A 21,711-nucleotide genomic window follows, 5' to 3' on the forward strand; every position below is an offset into this window, starting at 1 on the left:
ACTGGCTTGATGTTTAGATCTTCTGGCTTGCCATCTGCCCATGTCTGAGAAGTTAACACCAAGCCCCCTAATTCCATGCTCCATCCTGAATCCTTGGCCCCAGGCCAAGTTTGGCCACAGATCCCCTAGACTGGGCCAGAACCCCAGGAAGGGGGGTCAAATACCAAAGTCCTAAACAAATATGGGAGAATAAGTACAGATGCCAGCTTCAAGGACAGGGATCAGGTGGCCTTACAGGCCAGCAGCAGTCTCAAAGGGGAAAAAGTATTTAAAGATCTGGAAGCAGCTCTGCAGTGCTGGGGGATGAGGCTGGGGGGCAGTCAGGCAAAACTGGGCGAAGTGGTACGGGCAAGTTGAAGAAACAGCCAGTTCCACTTATAAAGATTCCAAGTGAAGTGCCATAATATGGTGGAAACCACATTTACAACAAAAGGAAGAGGGGAAGCTGCATTCTGTGAAGGGGTTGGGGGCATGGTGGGGGGTTGTCTAGGGATATCTAGAGGAATCACTCCACATCAAAGCAGCAATTCCAGGAGGCACAGTATAAAAGTTTAGAAACTTTCTGGAGCAGCAGAAAGAGGCCAGGGACTTGGCTTCTTTCTGAAAAGAAGGTTCTATAAAAGAGGAGAAAAGACACTGAAATAAAGCCTTTCCTTCTTCAGTAAACCAAAGGCAGAGAGATCATGGTAGATCTCTGGTGACCGTGCTCTTAACTTTCAACTTTCTGAGCCTGAAAGACAACATATTTGGTCTACATGTTTTCCTGGTTACCCAAAGAGATGACACTGCCTAGCTGAGGTCTTACCCAACAGCTGACTCACCATCAGTCTGTATCACAGCCTGCTGCGCCTCATGCCTCACACAGTCACATACTGGGCGGCTCTGGAAAGAAAACAATCTGGTGTGAGCTGTCAAAGTCCTCTCGGTACCTGACCTCACCCTCTGGGGTAGGTTTCATTTCAAAACTGAAAGGGACTGAAGGGCTAGGGAAATCCAAAGATCAACAGAGCCAGGAACAGGTGGTTCCCAGCAGAAAAGGGTCCCAAGCTGGAACTCAGAACAGAAACCAGACCACTGATAAGACAGTTTATGGTATCTGTCTCCAAGCCTTCAGATGCCATTCACATATTTTCCAATATTTACAACAGGGCATGACCACACTTATCCAACTTCTGACAACTAAATATCTAATTCTCCAAATGTTCAATCAACTTCCTGGCTTTATTAAGTTTTAGAGCTTTGGGGTATCTCCAATAACTGGGATACTGGGTGGGGGGGTGAACTTCTGAATTTTGCAGTCCTTCATATGGGCCATATTTTAATCCTAACGAATTCTATCATCTCCTCTTCCTTCTTCATTTCTTCATGACCCCTTGGAAAAATTCCTGTCTCACTAAAAAATTTCTAATTAGTTCATAATGGCTCTCTCACTAGAGCAATATTCAATACAATGAAAGTGTACCTCATTAAAGGAGTCAGGTTATTTGCTTGAGGTTCATTTTAACTACCTGAGTGACCCTTAGGTAAGTCACTTAATCTTTCTGGGCTCAGTTTCCTCATCTATAAAGTAAGGAGGTTGGAAACAGACAGAAGGAAAGCAATAAAACTTCCCTGAACTGAGAAAAGACTTAAGTTTTTAAGTCTAAAAGGTTTATCAAGTGACAAGCAGAGTTTTGGTTTTTTTTAAATCAAACCTAAGCCTATCATGATGAAACACTAAGCATGAAGAAAAAATTTACAAACTTTCAAAGAGAAATGGTTATTACTTACAGAGGAAAGAGAAACCTATTGGCAGTGGACTTTTCATCTGTATTACTAGAAACTGGACAGTACAAGGCTGCATACTTTGTAGAGACTAGGACTACTATTCAAGAATCCTTGGGAATTCCCTGGCGGTGCAGTGGTTAGGACTCTGTGTTTTCACTGCCGAGGGCCCAGCTTCCAGCCCTGGTTGGGGAACTAAGATCCCACAAGCCGTGTGGCGCAGCCAAAAAGGAAAAAAAAGAAAAAATCCTAAACCCAGCCAAGATATCATTCATACATGAAGATACACACACACACACACACACACACACACACACACACACACACACAAATAAATAAGTAAATAAATAAATGGACCATCCATGCCCCTTTGTCTAAGAAAATCACTCAAAGTATCCTAGTCAAATTAATATTTAAAACTGGAACAAAGCTGAGAAAGACAAAGTATACACAAGACATGTTTCCCCTCCCCCTAAGAAAACCTTTTCGTGAAATTGTACCAAGTGACTTCTGATGGCATTTCCACGTACAAACAGAAACTGTCCTATACACAACCCTCCCTGGCAGTCTGGGTTTGCGAGTTGTACATCACCTAGTGGCCTGATGAAGTAAATGCAGTTTCATCAAGTGCCCGGATAAACTTCCAGCCATTTTGTGATCTCTGACAGTGTGTACGGGGCAGCAGCCTGATGTCTTAGAGATTCTGAGCAAGGAACTGCAAACCCACCAGGCTCATATAGAACTGTATAGATTCAGCTCACTAACCATCCATTCTCCAAGGATGTGGGAAGGGTCCACACTTTGTGCTAACTAATCACAAGAAGTGAAGCATAATTTGTTGCAAGGCTGCACTTACAAATAGTGAGAGACAGAGAATGCTTTTGTGCAGACCAATCTGAACTGAAAGCCAAGTTTAGATGCTATGAGAAAACTGCAAATACTCCTTATAAACAGGAAGAACGTCTCCAAACATTCACAAGATTGGATGTGGAAGATGGATTACATTTACCCTGTATGGTTCCAGGAGACAGGCCTATAACTGATGAGAAGATACCTCAATTAGATTTCAATTCAAAACAAGAAATAATTTTCTATTAGTGAGAGCTACTCAACAGTATAATGGGAGAAACCATAAACAAAATGAAAAGACAATCTACAGAATGGGAGAAAATATTTGCAAACAATACAATCAACAAGGGCTTAATTGCCAAAATACACAAACAGCTCATACAATTCGATAACAGAAAAACAAACAACCCAATCAAAAAATGGGCAGAAGACCTAAACAGACATTTCTCCAAAGATGACATACAGATGGCCAACAGGCACATGAAAAGATGCTCAACGTCGCTAATTATTTAGAGAAATGCAAATCAAAGCTGCGATGAAGTATCACCTCACACCAGCCAGAATGGCCATCACTAATAAGGTCTACAAATAACAAATGCTGGAGAGGGTATGAAGAAAAGGGAACCCTCCTACATTGTTGGTGGGAATGTAAATTGGTGCAGCCACTATGGAAGTCAGTATGGAGGTTCCTTAAAAAACTAAAAATATCGAGTTGCCATATGATTCAGCAATCTCACTCCTGGGTATATATCCGGAGAAAACTCTAATTTGAAAAGATACAGGCAGCCAAGCTCCAGCTGAAGGAGAAGTGGGGTAAGTAAGGAGGTCTCTACAACATGGCTTGTACAAAGCGGGCTGCCTACAAATCGACCCGTGGTAAAGCACCAAGGAAGAAAGAAACTGGCTACAAAAGCCGCTTGCAAGAGTGTGCCCTCTACTGGAAGGCTGAAGAAACCTCAGCGTTACAGGCCTGGTACCGTGGCACTCAGTGAAATCAGACAGACGTTGTCAGAAGTCTACTGAACTTCTGATTCACAAACTTCCCTTCCAGCATCTGGCACGGAAAATTGCTCAAGACTTCAAAACAGATCTGCGCTTCCAGAGTGCAGCTACTGGTGCTTTGCAGGAGGAAAGTGAGATCTATCTGGCTGGGCTTTTTGAAGACACCAACCTGTGTGCTATCCATGCCAAACGTGTAACAATTATGCCAAGCGACATCCAGCTAGCACGCCGCATACGTGGAAAACACCCTTAAGAATTCACTCTGATGGGAAATACTTCTTTCTTTAAAAAAAGAATTTCTCTTCTTCCTGTTATTGGTAGTTCTGAACATTAGATTTTTTTTCCCCCATGGTGTCAAAAGGTACCTAAGTATATGATTGCAAGTGGAAAAATAGGGGGCAGAAATCAGGTACTGGCAATTTTTCCATTTTCATTTGTGTGTGAATTTTTAATATAAATGCGGGGACATAAAGCATTAATGCAAGTCAAAATGTTTCAGTAAACAAGTTTCAGCAGTTCAATTTTATAACAATTATATATAAACCTGTTAAATTTTTCTGGACATGAAAAAAAAATACAGGCACCCCAAAGTTCATAGCAGCATTATTTACAGTAGCGAAGACATGGGAGCAACCTAAATGTCCATCCACAGATGAATAGATAAAGAAGATGTGGTACATATACACACAATGGAATATTACTCAGCTGTAAAAAAAAAAAAAGAAATAATGCCATTTTTGGCAACATGGATGGACCTAGAGATTATCATACTAAGTGAAGTCAAAAAGAGAAAGACAAATACCACATGATATCACTTACACATGGAATCTAAAATATGATACCAATGAACTTATTTACAAAACAGAAAAAGACTCACAGATATAGAAAACAAATTCATGGTTACCAAAAGGGAAAGGTGGTGGAGGGGGATAAATAAGGAGTTTGGGATTAGCAGATACAAACTACTATATATAAAACAGATACACAGGGTACTTCCCTGGTGGTCCAGTGGTTGAGAATCTACCTTCCAATGCAGGGGGCACGGGTTCGATCCCTGGTTGGGGAACTAATAATATCCCAGGGGCCGCGGGTTAACTAAGCCCGTGTGGTGCAACTACTGAGCCCGCGCACTCTGGAGCCCACGCGCCACAACTAGAGAGAAGCTCGCATGCCACAATGAAAAGCCACTCACTGCAACGAAAGCTCCTGCGTGCCACAACTTAAACCTGACGCAGCCAAATTTAAAAACAAACAAACAAACAGATAAACAACACGGTCCTACTGTATAGCACACGGAACTATACTCAGTATCCTGTAATAAACCATAATGGAAAAGAAAAAGAAAAACAACTATAATGGGATTCCTCAAGAAATGATGAGCTTCCCAGCAATGGAAGTATTCAAAAATAATTTAAATCAGCTGTCCCCAACCTTTTTGGCACCAGGGACCAGTTTCATGGAAGACAAGTTTTCCACGAAAGGAAGGTGGCAGAGGGCTAGTTCAGGCAGTAACGCAAGCGATGGGGAGCAGCAGATGAAGGTTCGCTCGCTTGCTTGCCCGCTGCTCACCTCCTGCTGTGCAGCCCGGCTCCTAGCAGGTCGAGGACTGGTACCAGTCCGCAACCTGGGGGTTGGGGACCCCTGATTTAAATGATCATCTGTCAGGGGACTATATAAAGCAATTCTGTAACTGAACGGAAGTCTGGAGACAAGGAGATTGATTGTATTACCTCAAAGGCCCTTTCCAATTCCAAGTGTCTGTCATTCTATTAAATAAAATGCAAACAAATAAACAAAACAAAAACCACTAATAAATAACTAAAGAGTTTTCCCTCTGCATTTTTTTTCAAGCTCCGACCAAGAAGCCAGTACAACTTAGTGGGTTTGATACCACTTTCCACTTAAGTAAATGTGGACAAATTAGTTAACTCTATTTGCCTCACTCTTATTGTCTGTAAATTTAGAACAATAATAGTACCCATCTCATAAGATTACTATGAAGATTAAATAATATGATACTTTATAAAGTACTTAAAACAGTGCCTAACAAAGAAAGTGTATACAACTAGCAGGTAGCTGTGGCGAATGGGAGTGGGGGTGGAAAGTGAAACCTAAATGTGCTGCTTGTTTTAGTTATCTGTTCCCAACCCTCAACCAAAGCATTCCTGGCTGCTGCTGGCCAGAGGCTAGGTTCCCTTGGCAACCAGCCTCAAAAAAAAAAGCCCAGATCTACCTTCTTCAGGAAGGCAGCTCATTCTCTGCCCTGAAACCTATCATCTTCCTTTGCACAAAGCAGGCTCCCTAAAACCTCACAAATACCAATGCTCCAGATCAAGGAGCTGAGCAGGTATTATCCTCGTCACTTCATATGATCAATTACAGAATATCAGAGTTAGAAGGACCATCTCAGAGACCATGTAGAGCGACCCCTTTGTTTAATAAATGAGGACAACAGGCTGAGAAAAGTGAAGTCCTAGATGTGGCAAGTTGGTGGCAGGGTCAAGACAAGATCGCAGGCCTCCTCATTCCTAGCCCAGTAAAGTTTTCCAATTTTTCAGTAGGACTGGCCCTCCTAAGTCCCATGCTACTGACCCACACTACGTACTTTACACAGGTGAAAGAGAAATAGAAGCAGTAGAGTGCGGAGGTTAAGAGCATGGACTCTGGAGCCAGACTGCTTATTCAAATACCAGCTCTACCACTTACCGTGACTTTAAGCAAGTTTCCTAACCTCTCTGTTTCTATAAAATAGGGATAAGAGTTACTACTTTATAGTTATTTTAAGGATATGATGAGATAATCCATGTAAAATGCATGGCACACAGAAAGTGCTCGATGTGTATACTGCTTCCTCTGTTTCTCATCATTACCAGTTGCATTAAGAAGAAACAATCATAATAACAAATGAGACCAGACAAGCCCCTACTTCTGGTCCAAAGAGCACTGGGAAGAACAAGCGTATTTGTTTAGCTCCATTTCCTAGTCCTGGCCAGGAACACCCAATCCCTAGCAGGGGAAGACTACAACTAACCCATCACTCATTCGTTTCTTTGGATCTAGGAAAGAGTCAACTCAGAGAATAACCAAGTACATGCTATAGTGATAAGATATTTAAGATCACAAATAAAGGTTAGGGAGGTCCAAACCCAAAATGCAATTCTTGTGGGTCCAGTCTCCTCCTCTTAACCCATGACGGGTGGTATAGTGTAAAGGTTAAGAACAAGAGCTCTGGAGTTTGACGGCCTGAAATGCAAATTCCTGTTCCATCATTTATTTGCTGTATCACTTAAGCAAATTACCTTACCTCTCTCTAAGCCTTTATTTCTCCATCCGTTAAATGAGAATAACAGGTATTTTGATTATGATAACAGCTGACATCTGGTGAGCACTTTCTATGTGCCAAGCGCAACATTAAGCACTTTACGTGGCTTACATTACTTAATCATCACAAACACCTTATGAGGCTGGTACCTTATTACCCCCATTTTACAGATGAGGAAAATGAGGCACAGTCTTCTTATTCAAGGCCACATGGCTAGTTACTGGCAAAGCTGAGATGTCAATACAGGAGGTCTGACCTCAGAGTCTATGCTCCCTCCTCCTACGCTACTCTACTTCTCCACAGTACCAGCTTCATATGGTTATGTTGTTAAAATAAGCCAATCCATATACGGTGCTTAGCGCAGGGCCTTGTTCATCAAGGTTCCCCATTACCATTATTACTGTTGTTGTCATTATCATCATCATCAATCCCTTTGAGACTCTCAAATACTACTACCTCCCGAGTTCTAATTTCACCTAAAGGGAAATGGTTGCTTTCCTACCTAGATACCAACCAGCTCACTGGGCAGCCTGCAGTGAGGTTCTAGTATTTCATTTCCCTCATGTAATACAGCCGTAAGTATCTGGGTGGAGAGGCAAGGAAATATTTTCTATAAACCTGCTACTCTATAAAAAAATATATATTAAAGTCTGTTTTTAAAAACTAAAATCTTCACTACTCTCATTAGAAAAGAAACACACGCTTATTGTATTTTTCAAAATAAAGCACAGATCGGACTTCCCTGGTGGTCCTGCCTTCCAAAAAAAAAAAAAAGAATCTGCCTTCCAATGCAGGAGACACAGGTTAGATCCCTGGTTGGGGAACTAAGATCCCACATGGCGCAGGGCAACTAAGCCCACGCGCCACAACTAGAGAGCCCACGTGCCCCAACTACAGAGCCCACACGCTCTGGAACCCACGTGCCACAACTACAGAGCCCACACGCCACAGCTAAAGAGCTCACACGCTGCAACAAAGATCCCGCATGCTGCAACTAAGACCTGACGCAGCCAAAAAGAAAAATAAGTATTTTTAAAAATAAATAAAGCACAGATATATACTATTTTTTAAAAATTGTTCTCTACCTCCTTCCCCTTTCCACTCTGCTGTTCTCAAAACCAGTAGATTATTTAGTCACTTAATCCTCACAAGAAGTAAGATTGGTATCATTCATCATTATCTCCATTTGACAAGCACAGAAATTGAGGTTCAGAGAGGTTCACGACCGTACAGCTGGTAAGTGGATGTCCAGGGTCTCTGGAAAAGAACTTTCAGATATGGAGGAAGGTAAAGATAGTAAACTCCTTCTCTAAGCCTGAGAGGAAGTGGTTATGACAGATGGTTCCTTGAAGGTTAAAAAGAACCAAGACTGATAATGGGATTTTTAAGAAACTCTTGCTCTAACAAGGTAAGAAGAGATGTTGTAACCCAAAAAGCCAGCAATGCAGTGAGCTATCATCAATCCTGCCCTCCCAGAAACAGTGCAAATTATTGATAAGCCTAACAAAGCAGGACTTCATCTCTGAAGATATCCATACCATACCCCTGCACACCAGTTCTTACCTCCCCAATTCCAAAATGATGTATCACTTTATCCTGCTAGAGAGCACAGTTCAAAGTAAGTGTTTTCTAGAATGAGCAACTTGAGGGCAGGAACAATGTCTTGTTCATACAGATCTTTCCCTCATTAACTGGTACACAACCTTCTATTTATTCAATACATTTTTGTTTAAAAATGAATAAATTTGGGACTTCCCTGGTGGTCCACTGGTTAAGAATCCGCCTTCCAATGCAGGGGACGTGGGTTCGATCTCTGGTAGGGGAACTAAGATCCCACATGCCACAGGGCAACTAAGCCCACATGCTGCAACTACTGAGCCCACGCGCTCTGGAGCCCATGTGCCACAACTAGGGAAAAGCCTGTGCGCCACAATGAAGAGTCCACTCGCCACAAAGAAAGATCCCACATGCTGCCACTAAGACCCAACACAGCCAAAAAATAAATAAATTTTAAAAAAAGAATAAATTTATTCATTCAACTCCTACGTGCTAGGTATTGTTCTAGGAGGTGGGGATATAGCAATGAGCAAAACAAAGTGGATGAAATTTACATTCTAGTCATGGGTGACAAATAATAAACTATAGTAGAGAGTTCCTAGAACAGTGCCTGGCACACAGTAGGCAGCACTCAAAATATCTAAATAATGAATGAATGAATGAATGAATAGTATGTCAAATAGTAATAAGTTCTGTGGAGAAAAATAAAGCAGGGAAGGGAAACAAGGAAGGCAGAGAGCAGGAGATGGCTTTTACTTTAAATAGTATGGCCAAGGAATGCTTAGATTAGGTGACAGTTGGGCAGAAACCTGAAGGAGGTAACAGAGGAGGCCACATTGACATCTGGAATAAGTGTTCCAGAAGAAACAACTACAAAGGCCCCAAGGCTTGGCATGTTGGAGCAATTGCAAGGAGACCAGTGTGGCCAGAGCACAAAGGGAAAGTGATAGATGATGAGGTCAGAGCAGCTGGGAGAGGGTGATGCTGAAGATCCCATGCAGCCTAGTAGATCACTTGAAGGACTTTAGTTTTTAATCTGGTTGGGACCCTGTGGATAGTTTTCAGCAGAGTAGTATGATGTGATATACACGTAACAAGATTATACTGGTCACTGTTAAGATTAGACTGGGGCCCCTGAGAAAACCATAATTCAAAAAGAGTCATGTACCACAATGTTCACTGCAGCTCTATTTACAATAGCCAGGACATGGAAGCAACTTAAGTGTCCAACGACAGATGAATGGATAAAGAAGATGTGGCACATATATACAATGGAATATTACTCAGCCATAAAAAGAAACGAAATTGAGTTATTTGTAGTGAGGTGGATGGACCTAGAGTCTGTCATGGAGAGTGAAGTAAGTCAGAAAGAGAAAAACAAATACCATATGCTAAAACATATATATGGAATCTTAAAAAAAAAGGTCATGAAGAACCTAGAGGCAGGATGGGAATAAAGACACAGACCTACTAGAGAAGGGACTTGAGGACACGGGGAGGGGGAAGGGTAAGCTGGGACAAAGTGAGAGAGAGTGACATGGACATATATACACTACCAAATGTAATACCAATAGCTAGTGGGAAGAAGCCGCATAGCACAGGGAGATCAGCTCCGTGCTTTGTGACCACCTAGAGGGGTGGGATAGGGAGGGTGGGAGGGAGGGAGACGCAAGAGGGAAGAGATATGGGGATATATGTATATGTATAGCTGATTCACTTTGCTATAAAGCAGAAATTAACACACCATTGTAAAGCAATTATAGTCCAATAAAGATGTTAAAAAAAAAAAGATCAGACTGGGGGAGACCAAGAGCAAAAGGAGGAAGAACACTTAGAAGGCTATTCCAATAGTAGCAGGGAAGGGGGTAAGAAGTGTTCAAACCCTGGGTGCATTTTAAGGTAGAGCTCACAGGACTGGCTGGTGGATTGGATGATGAGAGAAAGGGAAAAAACAGAGTCAAGGAAGAGTCCTCAATATAACTGAAACTGAGACGGGGAGAAACTGCCAGAGGTACAGGTTTGAGAGGAGAAGTTCCAGGATTAATGTTTTGAATATTTTAAGTTCAAGAAGCTATTACAGGACTTCCCTGATGGCGCAGTGGTTAAGAATCCGCCTGCCAATGCAGGGGACACGAGTTTGAGCCCTGGTCCAGGAAGATCCCCCAGGCCGCAGAGCAACTAAGCCCTTGTGCCACAACTACCAAGCCTGCGCTCTAGAGCTCGCGAGCCACAACTACTGAAGCCTGTGTGCCTAGAGCCCATGCTCTTCAACAAGAGAAGCCACCGCAATGAGAAGCCCACGCACTGCAACGAAGAGGAGCCCCTGTTCACCACAACTAGAGAAAGCCCGCATGTAGCAACGAAGACCCAACACAGCCAAAAATAAATTAATTAATTAAAAAAAAGAAGCTATTACATACACAAGTGGAGATATCCCGTAGGCAGCTGAATAGAAGAGTCCTGAGTTCACAGGAAGACATTCAAGCTGGTAATATATACTTGAGAATTCTCAGGGTATAAATGATATTTAAATTCTTAAAAGAGAGCACTTAGTAAATGAGTGTAGACAGAGAAGTGATCCAAGGACTGATTTGAGTACTCCATCATTGGAGGCTGAGGAGATAAGAAAACAGCCAAAAGGGCGGAGCGGTACGTGGGAGTTTGAGAAGAAGGGGCTCCTGAGGTAGAAGGAGAACCAAGGGAGTGGCATCCCGGAAGCCAAGTGAAACTAGTGTGTGAGGAGGAAGTGTCAAATACTACTGAGAGATCAAGAAGATGACTAAGAAATGACCACTGAATCTATGTACTATTTTCTAAGCATTCCTCCCTAATCCACACATAACACTTTTTCTTTTAATCTAGGTAAAATCCCAGTATTGTCCAACGAATACACATAAGGTTTCTGTTTAATGCAGCTATATCTGCATCTCAAAAAACAAAATCAATGCTCTTAATATGGACACAGCAGACTTTACACAGTGAATAATGTTGAGTAAATGCTTTATCTGGCTGAAGTAACTGTCTCTCTGAAACAATGTCCCCGACCAAGTCTTACTTGTGTTCAGTAGGTGGGATCAGAGAAATGAGCTATTTAAATGTATTTCTTTTGTTCTGCCATAAAGTAGCAATTATTCTTCAACTCATTTTCCTCCTTCCTAACTCAAACATCCTAAGCAGCTAAACAAAGACCCTAAATTTCCACACACACCCCCTTATAAACAAAGCAGAACACAATAAAATCCAAAAGTTGGATGAGAAAGGGATATGCTGCCTATCGTAGCTGCTTTTACTGTACAAAGGGTTAGTAATCATTTGCTAATTCATAGGCTGTACTTTGTTTACATTTTGTCCTTAAAATCTCTAGATAGGAAGTGCGATTTCTAGTGTCTTCACCTTAAAAGAGAATTATTGCTACAAAATAAGTACTTTAACTTTCCGTGCTCTAGCGCAGGGGTCCCCAACCCCCGGGCCACAGACCAGTACTGGTTAGGAACCAGGCAGCACAGCAGGAGGTGAGTGGCGGGCAAGAGAGCGAAGCTTCACCTGTATCTACAGCCGTTCCCTATCGCTCGCATTACCGCCTGAGCTCTGCCTCCTGTCAGCATTATTGTGAGTTGTATAATTATTTCATTACATATTTCAATATAATAATAATAGAAATAAAGTGCATGATAAATGTAATGCTTTTGAATCATCCCGAAACCATTCCCCCCCACCCCATCCGTAGAAAAACTGTCTTCCACGAGACCAGTCCCTGGTGCCAAAAAGGTTGGGGACCAGTGCTCTACCGAACAGAGTCATGTCTCAATAATCTACACTTCTGAAGCAGAACAATAATCACCAAAAACTGGATCATGCAAACATCCTTCATGTCTTCATGAAACGGCTACAACTTCTGAAAGGTCTGAGCTCTCTGCCTTTGGGAGGAATAACCTTCCCTGCCCTCCACCGTGCAATTTGCAAACTTGGGACTCAGCCTGAATGACAACTTCTCTAGGCGGCCTTCCCAGATCCCCTCCAAGGCTGAATCAAGGGCCCTCCTCTGAACCCGTAACACCACAGGTTGGTAAGCACCACAGCTTACTCATATCCCAATACTTTAACACATTATACTGTGAATCTGTTTACTTCTCTGTCTACCTCTCCAGACCATAGACATCTTGAGGGCAAGGACAATATCTCATTAATTTTTATAGCCTCAGTGTCTGAAACACATCAAACAATCAAGTGTCTACTGAATGAAAGAATAACATGAAACTTGACCCAGAATACCTTACGTGATTTTTGTAGCATATTTTCCTTGATAAATCAGGTGAACTGAAGCTAATATTAAAATTACTGGCGTCTATATGATCCAGCAATCACACTCCTGGGCATATATCCACACACAAAACTGTAATTCGAAAAGATACACGCACCCCTATGTTCACAACAGCACTGCTCACAATAGCCAAGACGTGGAAACAACGTCACTATCCATCGACAGCTGAATGGATAAAGAAGACGTGGTACATATACACAATGGAATACTACACAGCAATAAAAAAAGAATGAAATAATGCCATTTGCAGCAACATGGATGGACTCAGAGATTATCATACTAAGTGAAGTAAGCCAGAAAGAGAAAGAAAAATACCATATGATACCACTTATATGTGGAATCTAAAATATGACACAAATGAACCTATCTACAAAACAGGAACAGACTCAGACACAGAAAACAGGCTTGTGGTTGCCAAGGGGGGGGGGTGGGGGAGGGATGGATTGGGAGTTTGCGGTTAGCAGATGCCAACTATTACATATAGAATGGGTAAACTACAAGGTCCTACTGTATAGCGCAGGGAACTATATTCAATACCTGTGATAAACCATAATGAAAAAGAATATAAAAAAGAATGTATACATATTTATACCAGTTTCTTACTAACACAACATTGTAAATCAACTATACGTTAATAAAAATAAAACAGGGAGTGCCCTGGCGGCCTAGGGGTTAGGATTCAGTGCTTTCACTGCAGAGGCCTGGGTTTGATCCCTGGTCAGGGAACCATCTCACAATGCCATTCAGCATGGCCAAAATACAAAAAAATAAAATAAAATAAAATAAAATAAAATAAAATTACTGGCATCTCTTCACATCCCCAATTGATAGCAGAAACAGAAATTTCCCCTACCTGACACTGGAAATAGAGGATAAGAAAAGATATGTGCTGGTCAAAATCAGACCAGGAGGAGTTATCATACTAGCTGCTCTTCCTTGATTTGTCCCACACCATACGAGAGGCTAATGGACCTCTGGATTGCTCTCTTCACCTCCCTTCCACTGATTCTGTATTCTCGTCTTTGCCCTATTCTTCTTTTGTTTGTTTTGTTTTAATATCTATTTATTTACTTTTGGCTACTTCGGGTCTTAGTTGTGGCACATGGGATACTTCGTTGTGGCCCACAGGCTTCTAATTGTGGCACGCAGGTTCCAGAACGTGTGGGCTCTGTAGTTGCAGCACACAGGCTCTCCAGTTATGGTACATGGGCTTAGTTGGCCTGCGGTATATAGGCTCTTAGTTCCCTGACCAGGGATCGAGCCCTGGTCCCCTGCATTGGAAGGTGGATTCTTAACCACTGGACCACCAGGGAAGTCCCCTCTGCCCTATCCTTTTCTCTCTTTGCTTTACTTACCTTTTCCCACTTCTTCTCATTTTATACTTTGCATTTGCATTCTGTTCTCATTTTCCTTTTAACTTTTCTTTGCACTCTGTTCTCCAGGCCTTATTTTAGTTAAAATGACCCTGAGGAATACATGAGCAATGCTTTGCCCAACTGGGAGAACTTAGGCCAAGGATGTTGCTGTATATCCTGGTCACTTCTGTAAAGCACACCAACATATTTCTGCTGTTTCTGAGGAAACCAAGTAGCGACCCCCTAACAGCAGCACAGGGTTATCAGCATATGAGGTCAAATTGTTACTATCCACAGTGGGTAAGACATGTTTCTAAACTTCACTCTCTAGTATCCTGGAAATAGGGTAAAGGTCCTCTTAATTTACAATAATTTTAAATAAAAGAGAAATGGGAAGCTAAATATGAAGGGCAAAGAGGAAAAGAAACCATGTTTTGGGGAAAAATGCTGCATGCTGATGGGACAAATTTCAAAAGCTACAGGATAATTGCTGGGCCAGGTAGGGTTGGGGGGAAAAAAAAAGGTGGTTCCTGCCCCCAGGGAACCTAGTCTCATTCCTACCACTTCCCAAACCCATAAATGTAAACATTAAAGAACCAGAGAGAGGAGATTCTCCTGAACCAAAAGAGTCAGTAACCTAACATAAGTGAATTGGATGTTCAGGGACAGAAAAATAAATACTGGATAGAAAGCTCTTTGAATTTAAGATAAAGTTATTCCATGTGTTAAAGCCAGTGCCACAAACATCAGAAGCCAAGGAAAGGAACAATCCACAACTAGGAGTCAAGAGGCCTAGCTCAGGTCCTTACAAGCTGTGTAACCTTGGGCAAGTCATTCTACTACTCTGATCCAAAGACGGTTCTTTCATAAAATGGGCATAATAATATCTCCCTGGCAAAGTTGACTGTGATGATTAAACAACACTTTGAAAAGTTTTATATAACATGCCAATGTGGTAAGAGGAAGCAAAAATCCTGTGGTTCAACTTCTAAAGTGTAAGCCTGACTCACCTTCCCAACCTTGTTAAACCCTTTAACCAACCTGGGAGAAGTGTCATGTGAGGATCCAGGACTGGGGTGGTGACTATTTAGTCAGTTGCTCTGTATCTCAGTGGCTTCATCTGTAAAATGGGTGGTGTGGAATTCACTCACATATCTGCAAGATAAGGCAGGTCTGAGGAAGGGAGTGGAGAATTTACCATAAGTGAGCAAAACATTTACCCAACCCTCCCTCCCAGGGATAAATAACCAAGATCATCAAATATCATCACTCCCTGGACAGAATTAGAAACGGCCTTAGAGAGCATTTAATCTTGTTTTACAGATGGGAAAACTGAGGCCCAGATAAATGAACTGAATTGTAGAACTCTCAAAGCTAGTTAGTGGCAGAGCTGGAGCTAGGGGCCAGAACCACCAATTCTCAAGTCCAGTACCCTCTTTGCCAGATCTCAGGGTCACCCAAAGCACCTGAGGCCCTTACAACACATTATCAACACCAAGACACATTACAATTTCATCAACAGCCTAAATGTGGGCTACCCAAGGGAGGGGCTGTAAGACTGATGCAGGCGGTGCTGAGACCTGGGAAAGAGAAGACTTCATTGGGAAAGTGAGAAGAGTCCTGGAGATACTCAGACACAGAGAGATTAAAGAAATATGTCTGCTGCAGAATTACAAAGGATCATGAGAGATTGCTACAAGCAACTATATGCCAATAAAATAGACAACCTGGAAGAAATGGACAAATTCTTAGAAAAGCACAACCTTCCGAGACTGAACCAGGAAGAAATAGAAAATATAAACAGACCAATCACAAGCACTGAAATTGAAACTGTGACTAAAAATCTTCCAACAAACAAAAGCCAAGGACCAGATGGCTTCACAGGCGAATTCTATCAAACATTTAGAGAAGAGCTAACGCCTATCCTTCTCAAACTCTTCCAAAATATAGCAGAGGGAGGAACACTCCCAAACTCATTCTACAAGGCCACCATCACCCTGACACCAAAACCAGATAAAGATGCCACAAAGAAAGAAAACTAGAGGCCAATATCAGTGATGAACATAAATGCAAAAATCATCAACAAAATACTAGCAAACAGAATCCAACAGCACATTAAACGGATCATACACCATGATCAAGGGGGGTTTCCCAGGGAATCAAGGATTCTTCAATATACACAAATCAATCAATGTGATACACCATATTAACAGACTGAAGGATAAAAACCATATGATCATCTCAATAGATGCAGAAAAAGCTTTCAACAAAATTCAACACCCATTTCTGATAAAATCTCTCCAGAAAGTGGGCATAGAGGGAACCTACCTCAACATAATAAAGGCCGTATATGACAAACCCACAGCAAACATCATTCTCAATGGTGAAAAACTGAAACCATTTCCACCAAGATCAGGAACAAGAAAAGGTTGTCCACTCTCACCACTATTATTCACCATAGTTTTGGAAGTTTTAGCCACAGCAATCAGAGACAAAAAAGAAATAAAAGGAATACAAATTGGAAAAGAAGAGGTAAAACTGTCACTGTTTGCAGATGACATGATACTATACATAGAGAATCCTAAAGATGCTACCAGAAAACTACTAGAGCTAATCAATGAATGCGGTAAAGTAGCAGGATACAAAATTAATGCACAGAAATCTCTTGCATTCCTATACACTAATGATGAAAAATCTGAAATAGAAATTAAGGAAAAACTCCCATTTACCATTGCAACAAAAAGAATAAAATACCTAGGAATAAACCTACCTAAGGACACAAAAGACCTGTATGCAGAAAACTATAAGGCACTGATGAAAGAAATTATAAAGATGATACAAACAGACAGAGAGATATACCATGTTCTTGGATTGGAAGAATCAAGATTGTGAAAATGACTATACTACCCAAAGCAATCTACAGATTCAATGCAATCCCTATCAAACTACCAATGGCATTTTTCACAGAACTAGAACAAAAAAATTTCACAATTTGTATGTAAACACAAAAAGACCCCAAATAACCAAAGCAATCTTGAGAAAGAAAAACGGAGCTGGAGGAATCAGGCTCCCGGACTTCAGACTATACTACAAAGGTACAGTAATGAAGACAGAATGGTATTGGCAAAAAAACATAAATATAGATCAATGGAACAGGATAGAAATCCCAGAGATAAACCCACGCACATATGGTCACCTCATCTTTGATAAAGGAGGCAAGAATGTACAATGGAGAAAAGACAGCCTCTTCAATAAGTGGTGCTGGGAAAACTGAACAGCTCCATGTAAAAGAATGAAATTAGAACACTCCCTAACACCATACAAAAATAAACTCAAAAATAAACTCAAAATGGATTAAAGACCTAAATGTAAGGCCAGACACTATAAAACTCTTAGAGGAAAACATAGGCAGAAAACTCTGTGACATAAATCACAGCAAGATCCTTTTTGACCCACCTCCTAGAGAAATGGAAATAAAAACAAAAATAAACAAATGGGACCTAATGAAACTTAAAAGCTTTTGCACAGCAAAGAAAACCATAAACAACACGAAAAGACAACCCTCCGAATGGGAGAAAAGAAGCAACTGACAAAGGATTAATCTCCAAAATATACAAGCAGCTCATGCAGCTCAATATTAAAGAAGCAAGCAACCCAATCCAAAAATGGGCAGAAGACCTAAAAAGACATTTCTCCAAAGAAGATATGCAGATTGCCAACAAACACATGAAAGGATGCTCAACATCACTAATCATTAGAGAAATGCAAATCAAAACTACAATGAGGTACCACCTCACACCAGTCAGAATGGCCATCATCAAAAAAATCTAGAGACTTCCCTGGTGGCGCAGTGGTTAAGAATCCATCTGCCAATGCAGGGGACACAGGTTTGAGCCTTGGTCCAGGAAGATCCCACATGCCGCGGAGCAATTATGCCCGTGTGCCACAACTACTGGGCCTGCGCTCTAGAGCCTGTGATCCACAACTACTGATCCCGTGTGCCTCAACTACTGAAGCCCATAAGCCTAGAGCCCGTGCTCCGCAACAAGAGGAGCCACCGCAAGGAGAAGCCCATGCATCGCAACCAAGAGTAGCCCCCACTCGCTGCAACTAGAGAAGGCCCGCGCACAGCAACGAAGACCCAACACAGCCAAAACTAAAATAAATAAATAAATAAATAAATAAAAATTTAAAAACAATCTACAAACAATAAATGCTGGAGAGGGTGTGGAGAAAAGGGAACCCTCTTGCATTGTTGGTGGGAATGCAAATTGATACAGCCACTATGGAGAACAGTATGGAGGTTCCTCAAAGAACTAAAAATAGAACTACCATATGACCCAGCAATCCCACTACTGGGCATATACCCTGAGAAAACCATAATTCAAAAACAGTCATGTACCACAATGTTCACTGAAGCTCTATTTACAACAGCCAGGACATGGAAGCAACCTATGTGTCCATCAACAGATGAATGGATAAAGACGATGTGGCACATATATACAATGGAATATTACTCACCCATAAAAAGAAACGAAACTAAGTTATTTGTAGTGAGGTGCATGGACCTAAAGACTGTCATACAGAGTGAAGTAAGTCAGAAAGAGAAAAACAAATACTGTATGCTAACACATATATATGGAATCTAAAAAAAAAAAGGTTCTGAAGAACTTAGGGGCAGGACAGAAATGAAGACGCAGACATAGAGAATAGACTTGAGGACGTGGGGAGGGGGAAGGGCAGGCTGAGATGAAGTGAGAGAGTGGCATGGACATATATACACTACCAAATGTAATACCAATAGCTAGTGGGAAGAAGCCGCAGAGCACAGGGAGATCAGCTCGGTGCTTTGTGACCACCTAGAGTTGGTGGGATAGGGAGGGTGGGAGGGAGACGCAAGAGGGAGGAGATATGGGGATATATGTATATGTATGGCTGATACACTTTGTTATAAAGCAGAAACTAACACACCATTGCAAAGCAATTATACTCCAATAAAGATGTTAAAAAAAAAAAAAAGAAATATGCCTGCCAAAAAAGGCTTAAAATTGCAGTCTTGGGAAGACAGACCCAGTGGGTAAAATTTTCTTTAGGGAAAAGAAACAGGTGGCAGATTTAGAGGACCAGAATGCTTTGAATCAGGATAATTCTTGATTATATGCAATTTAGTCCTTTTGTTGTCTCCTAAGTTTTTAACATTTACTAAGATCAACTGTCTCTCTACAAGATAAGGCCCTCTAAAGAGACCACAGACGGTCTACCTTAGTGGTTAAGTATATAGGCTCTGGGCTCAAATTGCCTCGATCCAAATCTTCCTTTTACCACTTAACAGCTGTGTGACCTTAGATAAATCCTTCTCTTTGTACCTCTGTTTAAATGGAAATAACATCACCCCCATCTCAGGAGGATTTGTGAGGTTTAAATGTGTAGATTAATCATACTGGTCACAACCTAATAATGGGTTTTTCATCCTTTAGTGTGATGTGTGCCTCTTTTTTTTTTAATGTAAAGAAGACAACAGAATTTACCAGAGTACATTGCATGTAGCATGAATAAGTACTGTTTTGCAAAAATTTTGTTTCCTTTATCTATATGTGTGCATATATGTTTCAATTACATAAAATATACTTCTCATGGTGGTTTGCTTTTAAAAATGTGAGAACCACTGAATTAACACACAAAATAAAGGTTCAAACAGTGCCTGGCACACAGTAAGCACTTAGTGCTATGACTGTCATTGTTGCTGTTATGTACCTACCTGTTAAAGTTGTTTGTAGGATTACCTAAGGTAATATGAAAGCACTTTGGAACGTCTAATATACAATATTAGTGTAAGTTAAAGGAAGCAAAAAGCCCTTCTCTCCACCTCTTAATACCCATACAAGCATAGCCCTGTTTCGGCACATATTTGTTGCTTGGTCCACAAGTTATTTGTTACATTGAACTGAAAAGTCCACAGACCATGACTTATCTACCACTCTGTCATGCTCTGTCAATATCTGCAGAGAAATAGAGGCATGGTGCCAGAGTAAATTTATTTATTTTTACCTGGGTGGAGGTTGGGATGGGGAAGGCAAAAGTCATGCCCATGGGTAGCTGAAGGACGCAAGTGAGTCAGAGAAATTGCCTACTCCCACAGAGCCAGGTAGACTCAAATGCGCCACAGACCAGGCTGGACTGACAGATACCTGTGCCTTTATGCAAGGCTGAATCACTTCTCTGTATCCTCACCCAGGCAACTCATAAAAAAAAAAATAGCCTCTGAGCTCCTCACAGGCATAGCTCACACCAGGAAAAACTGGGAATCCCCAAAAAGATACAAATAGGGGGTGACTATGCAACAAAAAGTTACCTGAGGGGTTCCTTGAAATAACAAGCCCACCTAAACGTCCAAATAGCATTTAAATTCAAAACCCTGACTTAGAGAAAAATTCGGAAATGTGCTCACCAATAACTGTATCAGGTCTGGATTCCATCCTCAACACTGTGTGACCTTGAATTAGTCACTGCATCTCTCTGGCCTAAGTGATTTCATCTGCTAAAAAAAAGAGAGATAAGACGTACCTCACAGGGTCACTGTAAAAATTAAAGACATTATGCAGTAAAATGGCTAACACAGGATCTGGCACTGGTAAATGCACAGTAAATGTCTGCCCCTTCTAGCCTCCAAGTCAACAACTACGGCAAACTGAGGTTCACTGGCCAGCTCACAGGTATCCCAGTCGCTTCATGGAAATTGCCTTCTTTTAAAAGAAGCTTTATAATACCATTTCTTTACCTCTTTAGCACAATAGCCTATTCTAGAAGTCTAGGAAAGAAATAATTTCCCATCTCATTCTTTACAAGTAGTGATTCCTAAATGTTTTGGTACTGAGGGCCCAAATTATGCATTGGTACTGCCCCCCCCAACCATTATTAAACGAAATGAGCGAGAGACTCGGTATGATGACTACATTTTACAGTTATTTGCGTTCCCGTTTCAAATTGAGAGAAATGTATTAAAATTCCCCCGCTGAGGCTGCGACCAGCCTGCGGGGTTTCATCCCAATCCGGTCAGCGCACTCGCTGCGCGGGGAAGGCCCCGGCTCACGGACGGGAGGGGGGAATGGGGGGGCGGCCGCGTTCTAGAGCTTTCGGCCCGACTCGTTGGCGACGAATATAGGCCACGTGTCGCCATTTTGTGTTCAGGAAACATGGCGGCCACCCCCACGGGGAAGAAAGGGGGGGAGGGAAGGACCGCCACGTTAGCCGCTTTCCCTGAAGGATCCTGAAACACCCCGTGCACTCGGCCTTTTCTGTCTGGCTCAGCCGAAGAAAAGGAGAAGGGGCAGAAATCACAACTGGCGCCCCAAGGGCCCCAGAGACCTTTCTTTACCGGGAGGAACGCGCGGCTCTACACACGGCAAGAAAGGCCCTCCAAGATGGCGGGCCCTGTTGGGGGCCGCCCCCGGAGAGCGTGGGCGCCGTGGCTGCACCGAGCGGGGAAAGGGCCGAAAAGCAGCAGCGGGAGAGTAACTCGCGCAGGGAAAACCGCAGGAGCT

General features: G+C 41.9%; 1 long non-coding RNA gene and 1 pseudogene across 2 annotated transcripts; one reads left to right on the forward strand and one right to left on the reverse strand.

Annotated features, from left to right (window-relative positions):
* Nucleotides 1–817: 817 nt before the first annotated feature.
* LOC309969932 lies at nt 818–21,305 on the reverse strand. Its single transcript, XR_014326659.1, has 3 exons — nt 20,619–21,305; nt 15,212–15,325; nt 818–882 (listed from the first exon to the last, which is right to left on the reverse strand). It is a non-coding gene; the product is annotated as an uncharacterized lncRNA (long non-coding RNA).
* LOC309970158 (histone H3.3-like) lies at nt 3,450–3,868 on the forward strand (annotated as a pseudogene). Its single transcript has one exon. The product of its transcript is annotated as a histone H3.3-like (transcript).
* Nucleotides 21,306–21,711: the final 406 nt, after the last annotated feature.

The sequence above is a fragment of the Leucopleurus acutus genome (assembly GCF_964270905.1).
Source record: "Leucopleurus acutus genome assembly, chromosome: 12".
Classification (NCBI taxonomy): Eukaryota; Metazoa; Chordata; class Mammalia; order Artiodactyla; family Delphinidae; genus Leucopleurus; species Leucopleurus acutus.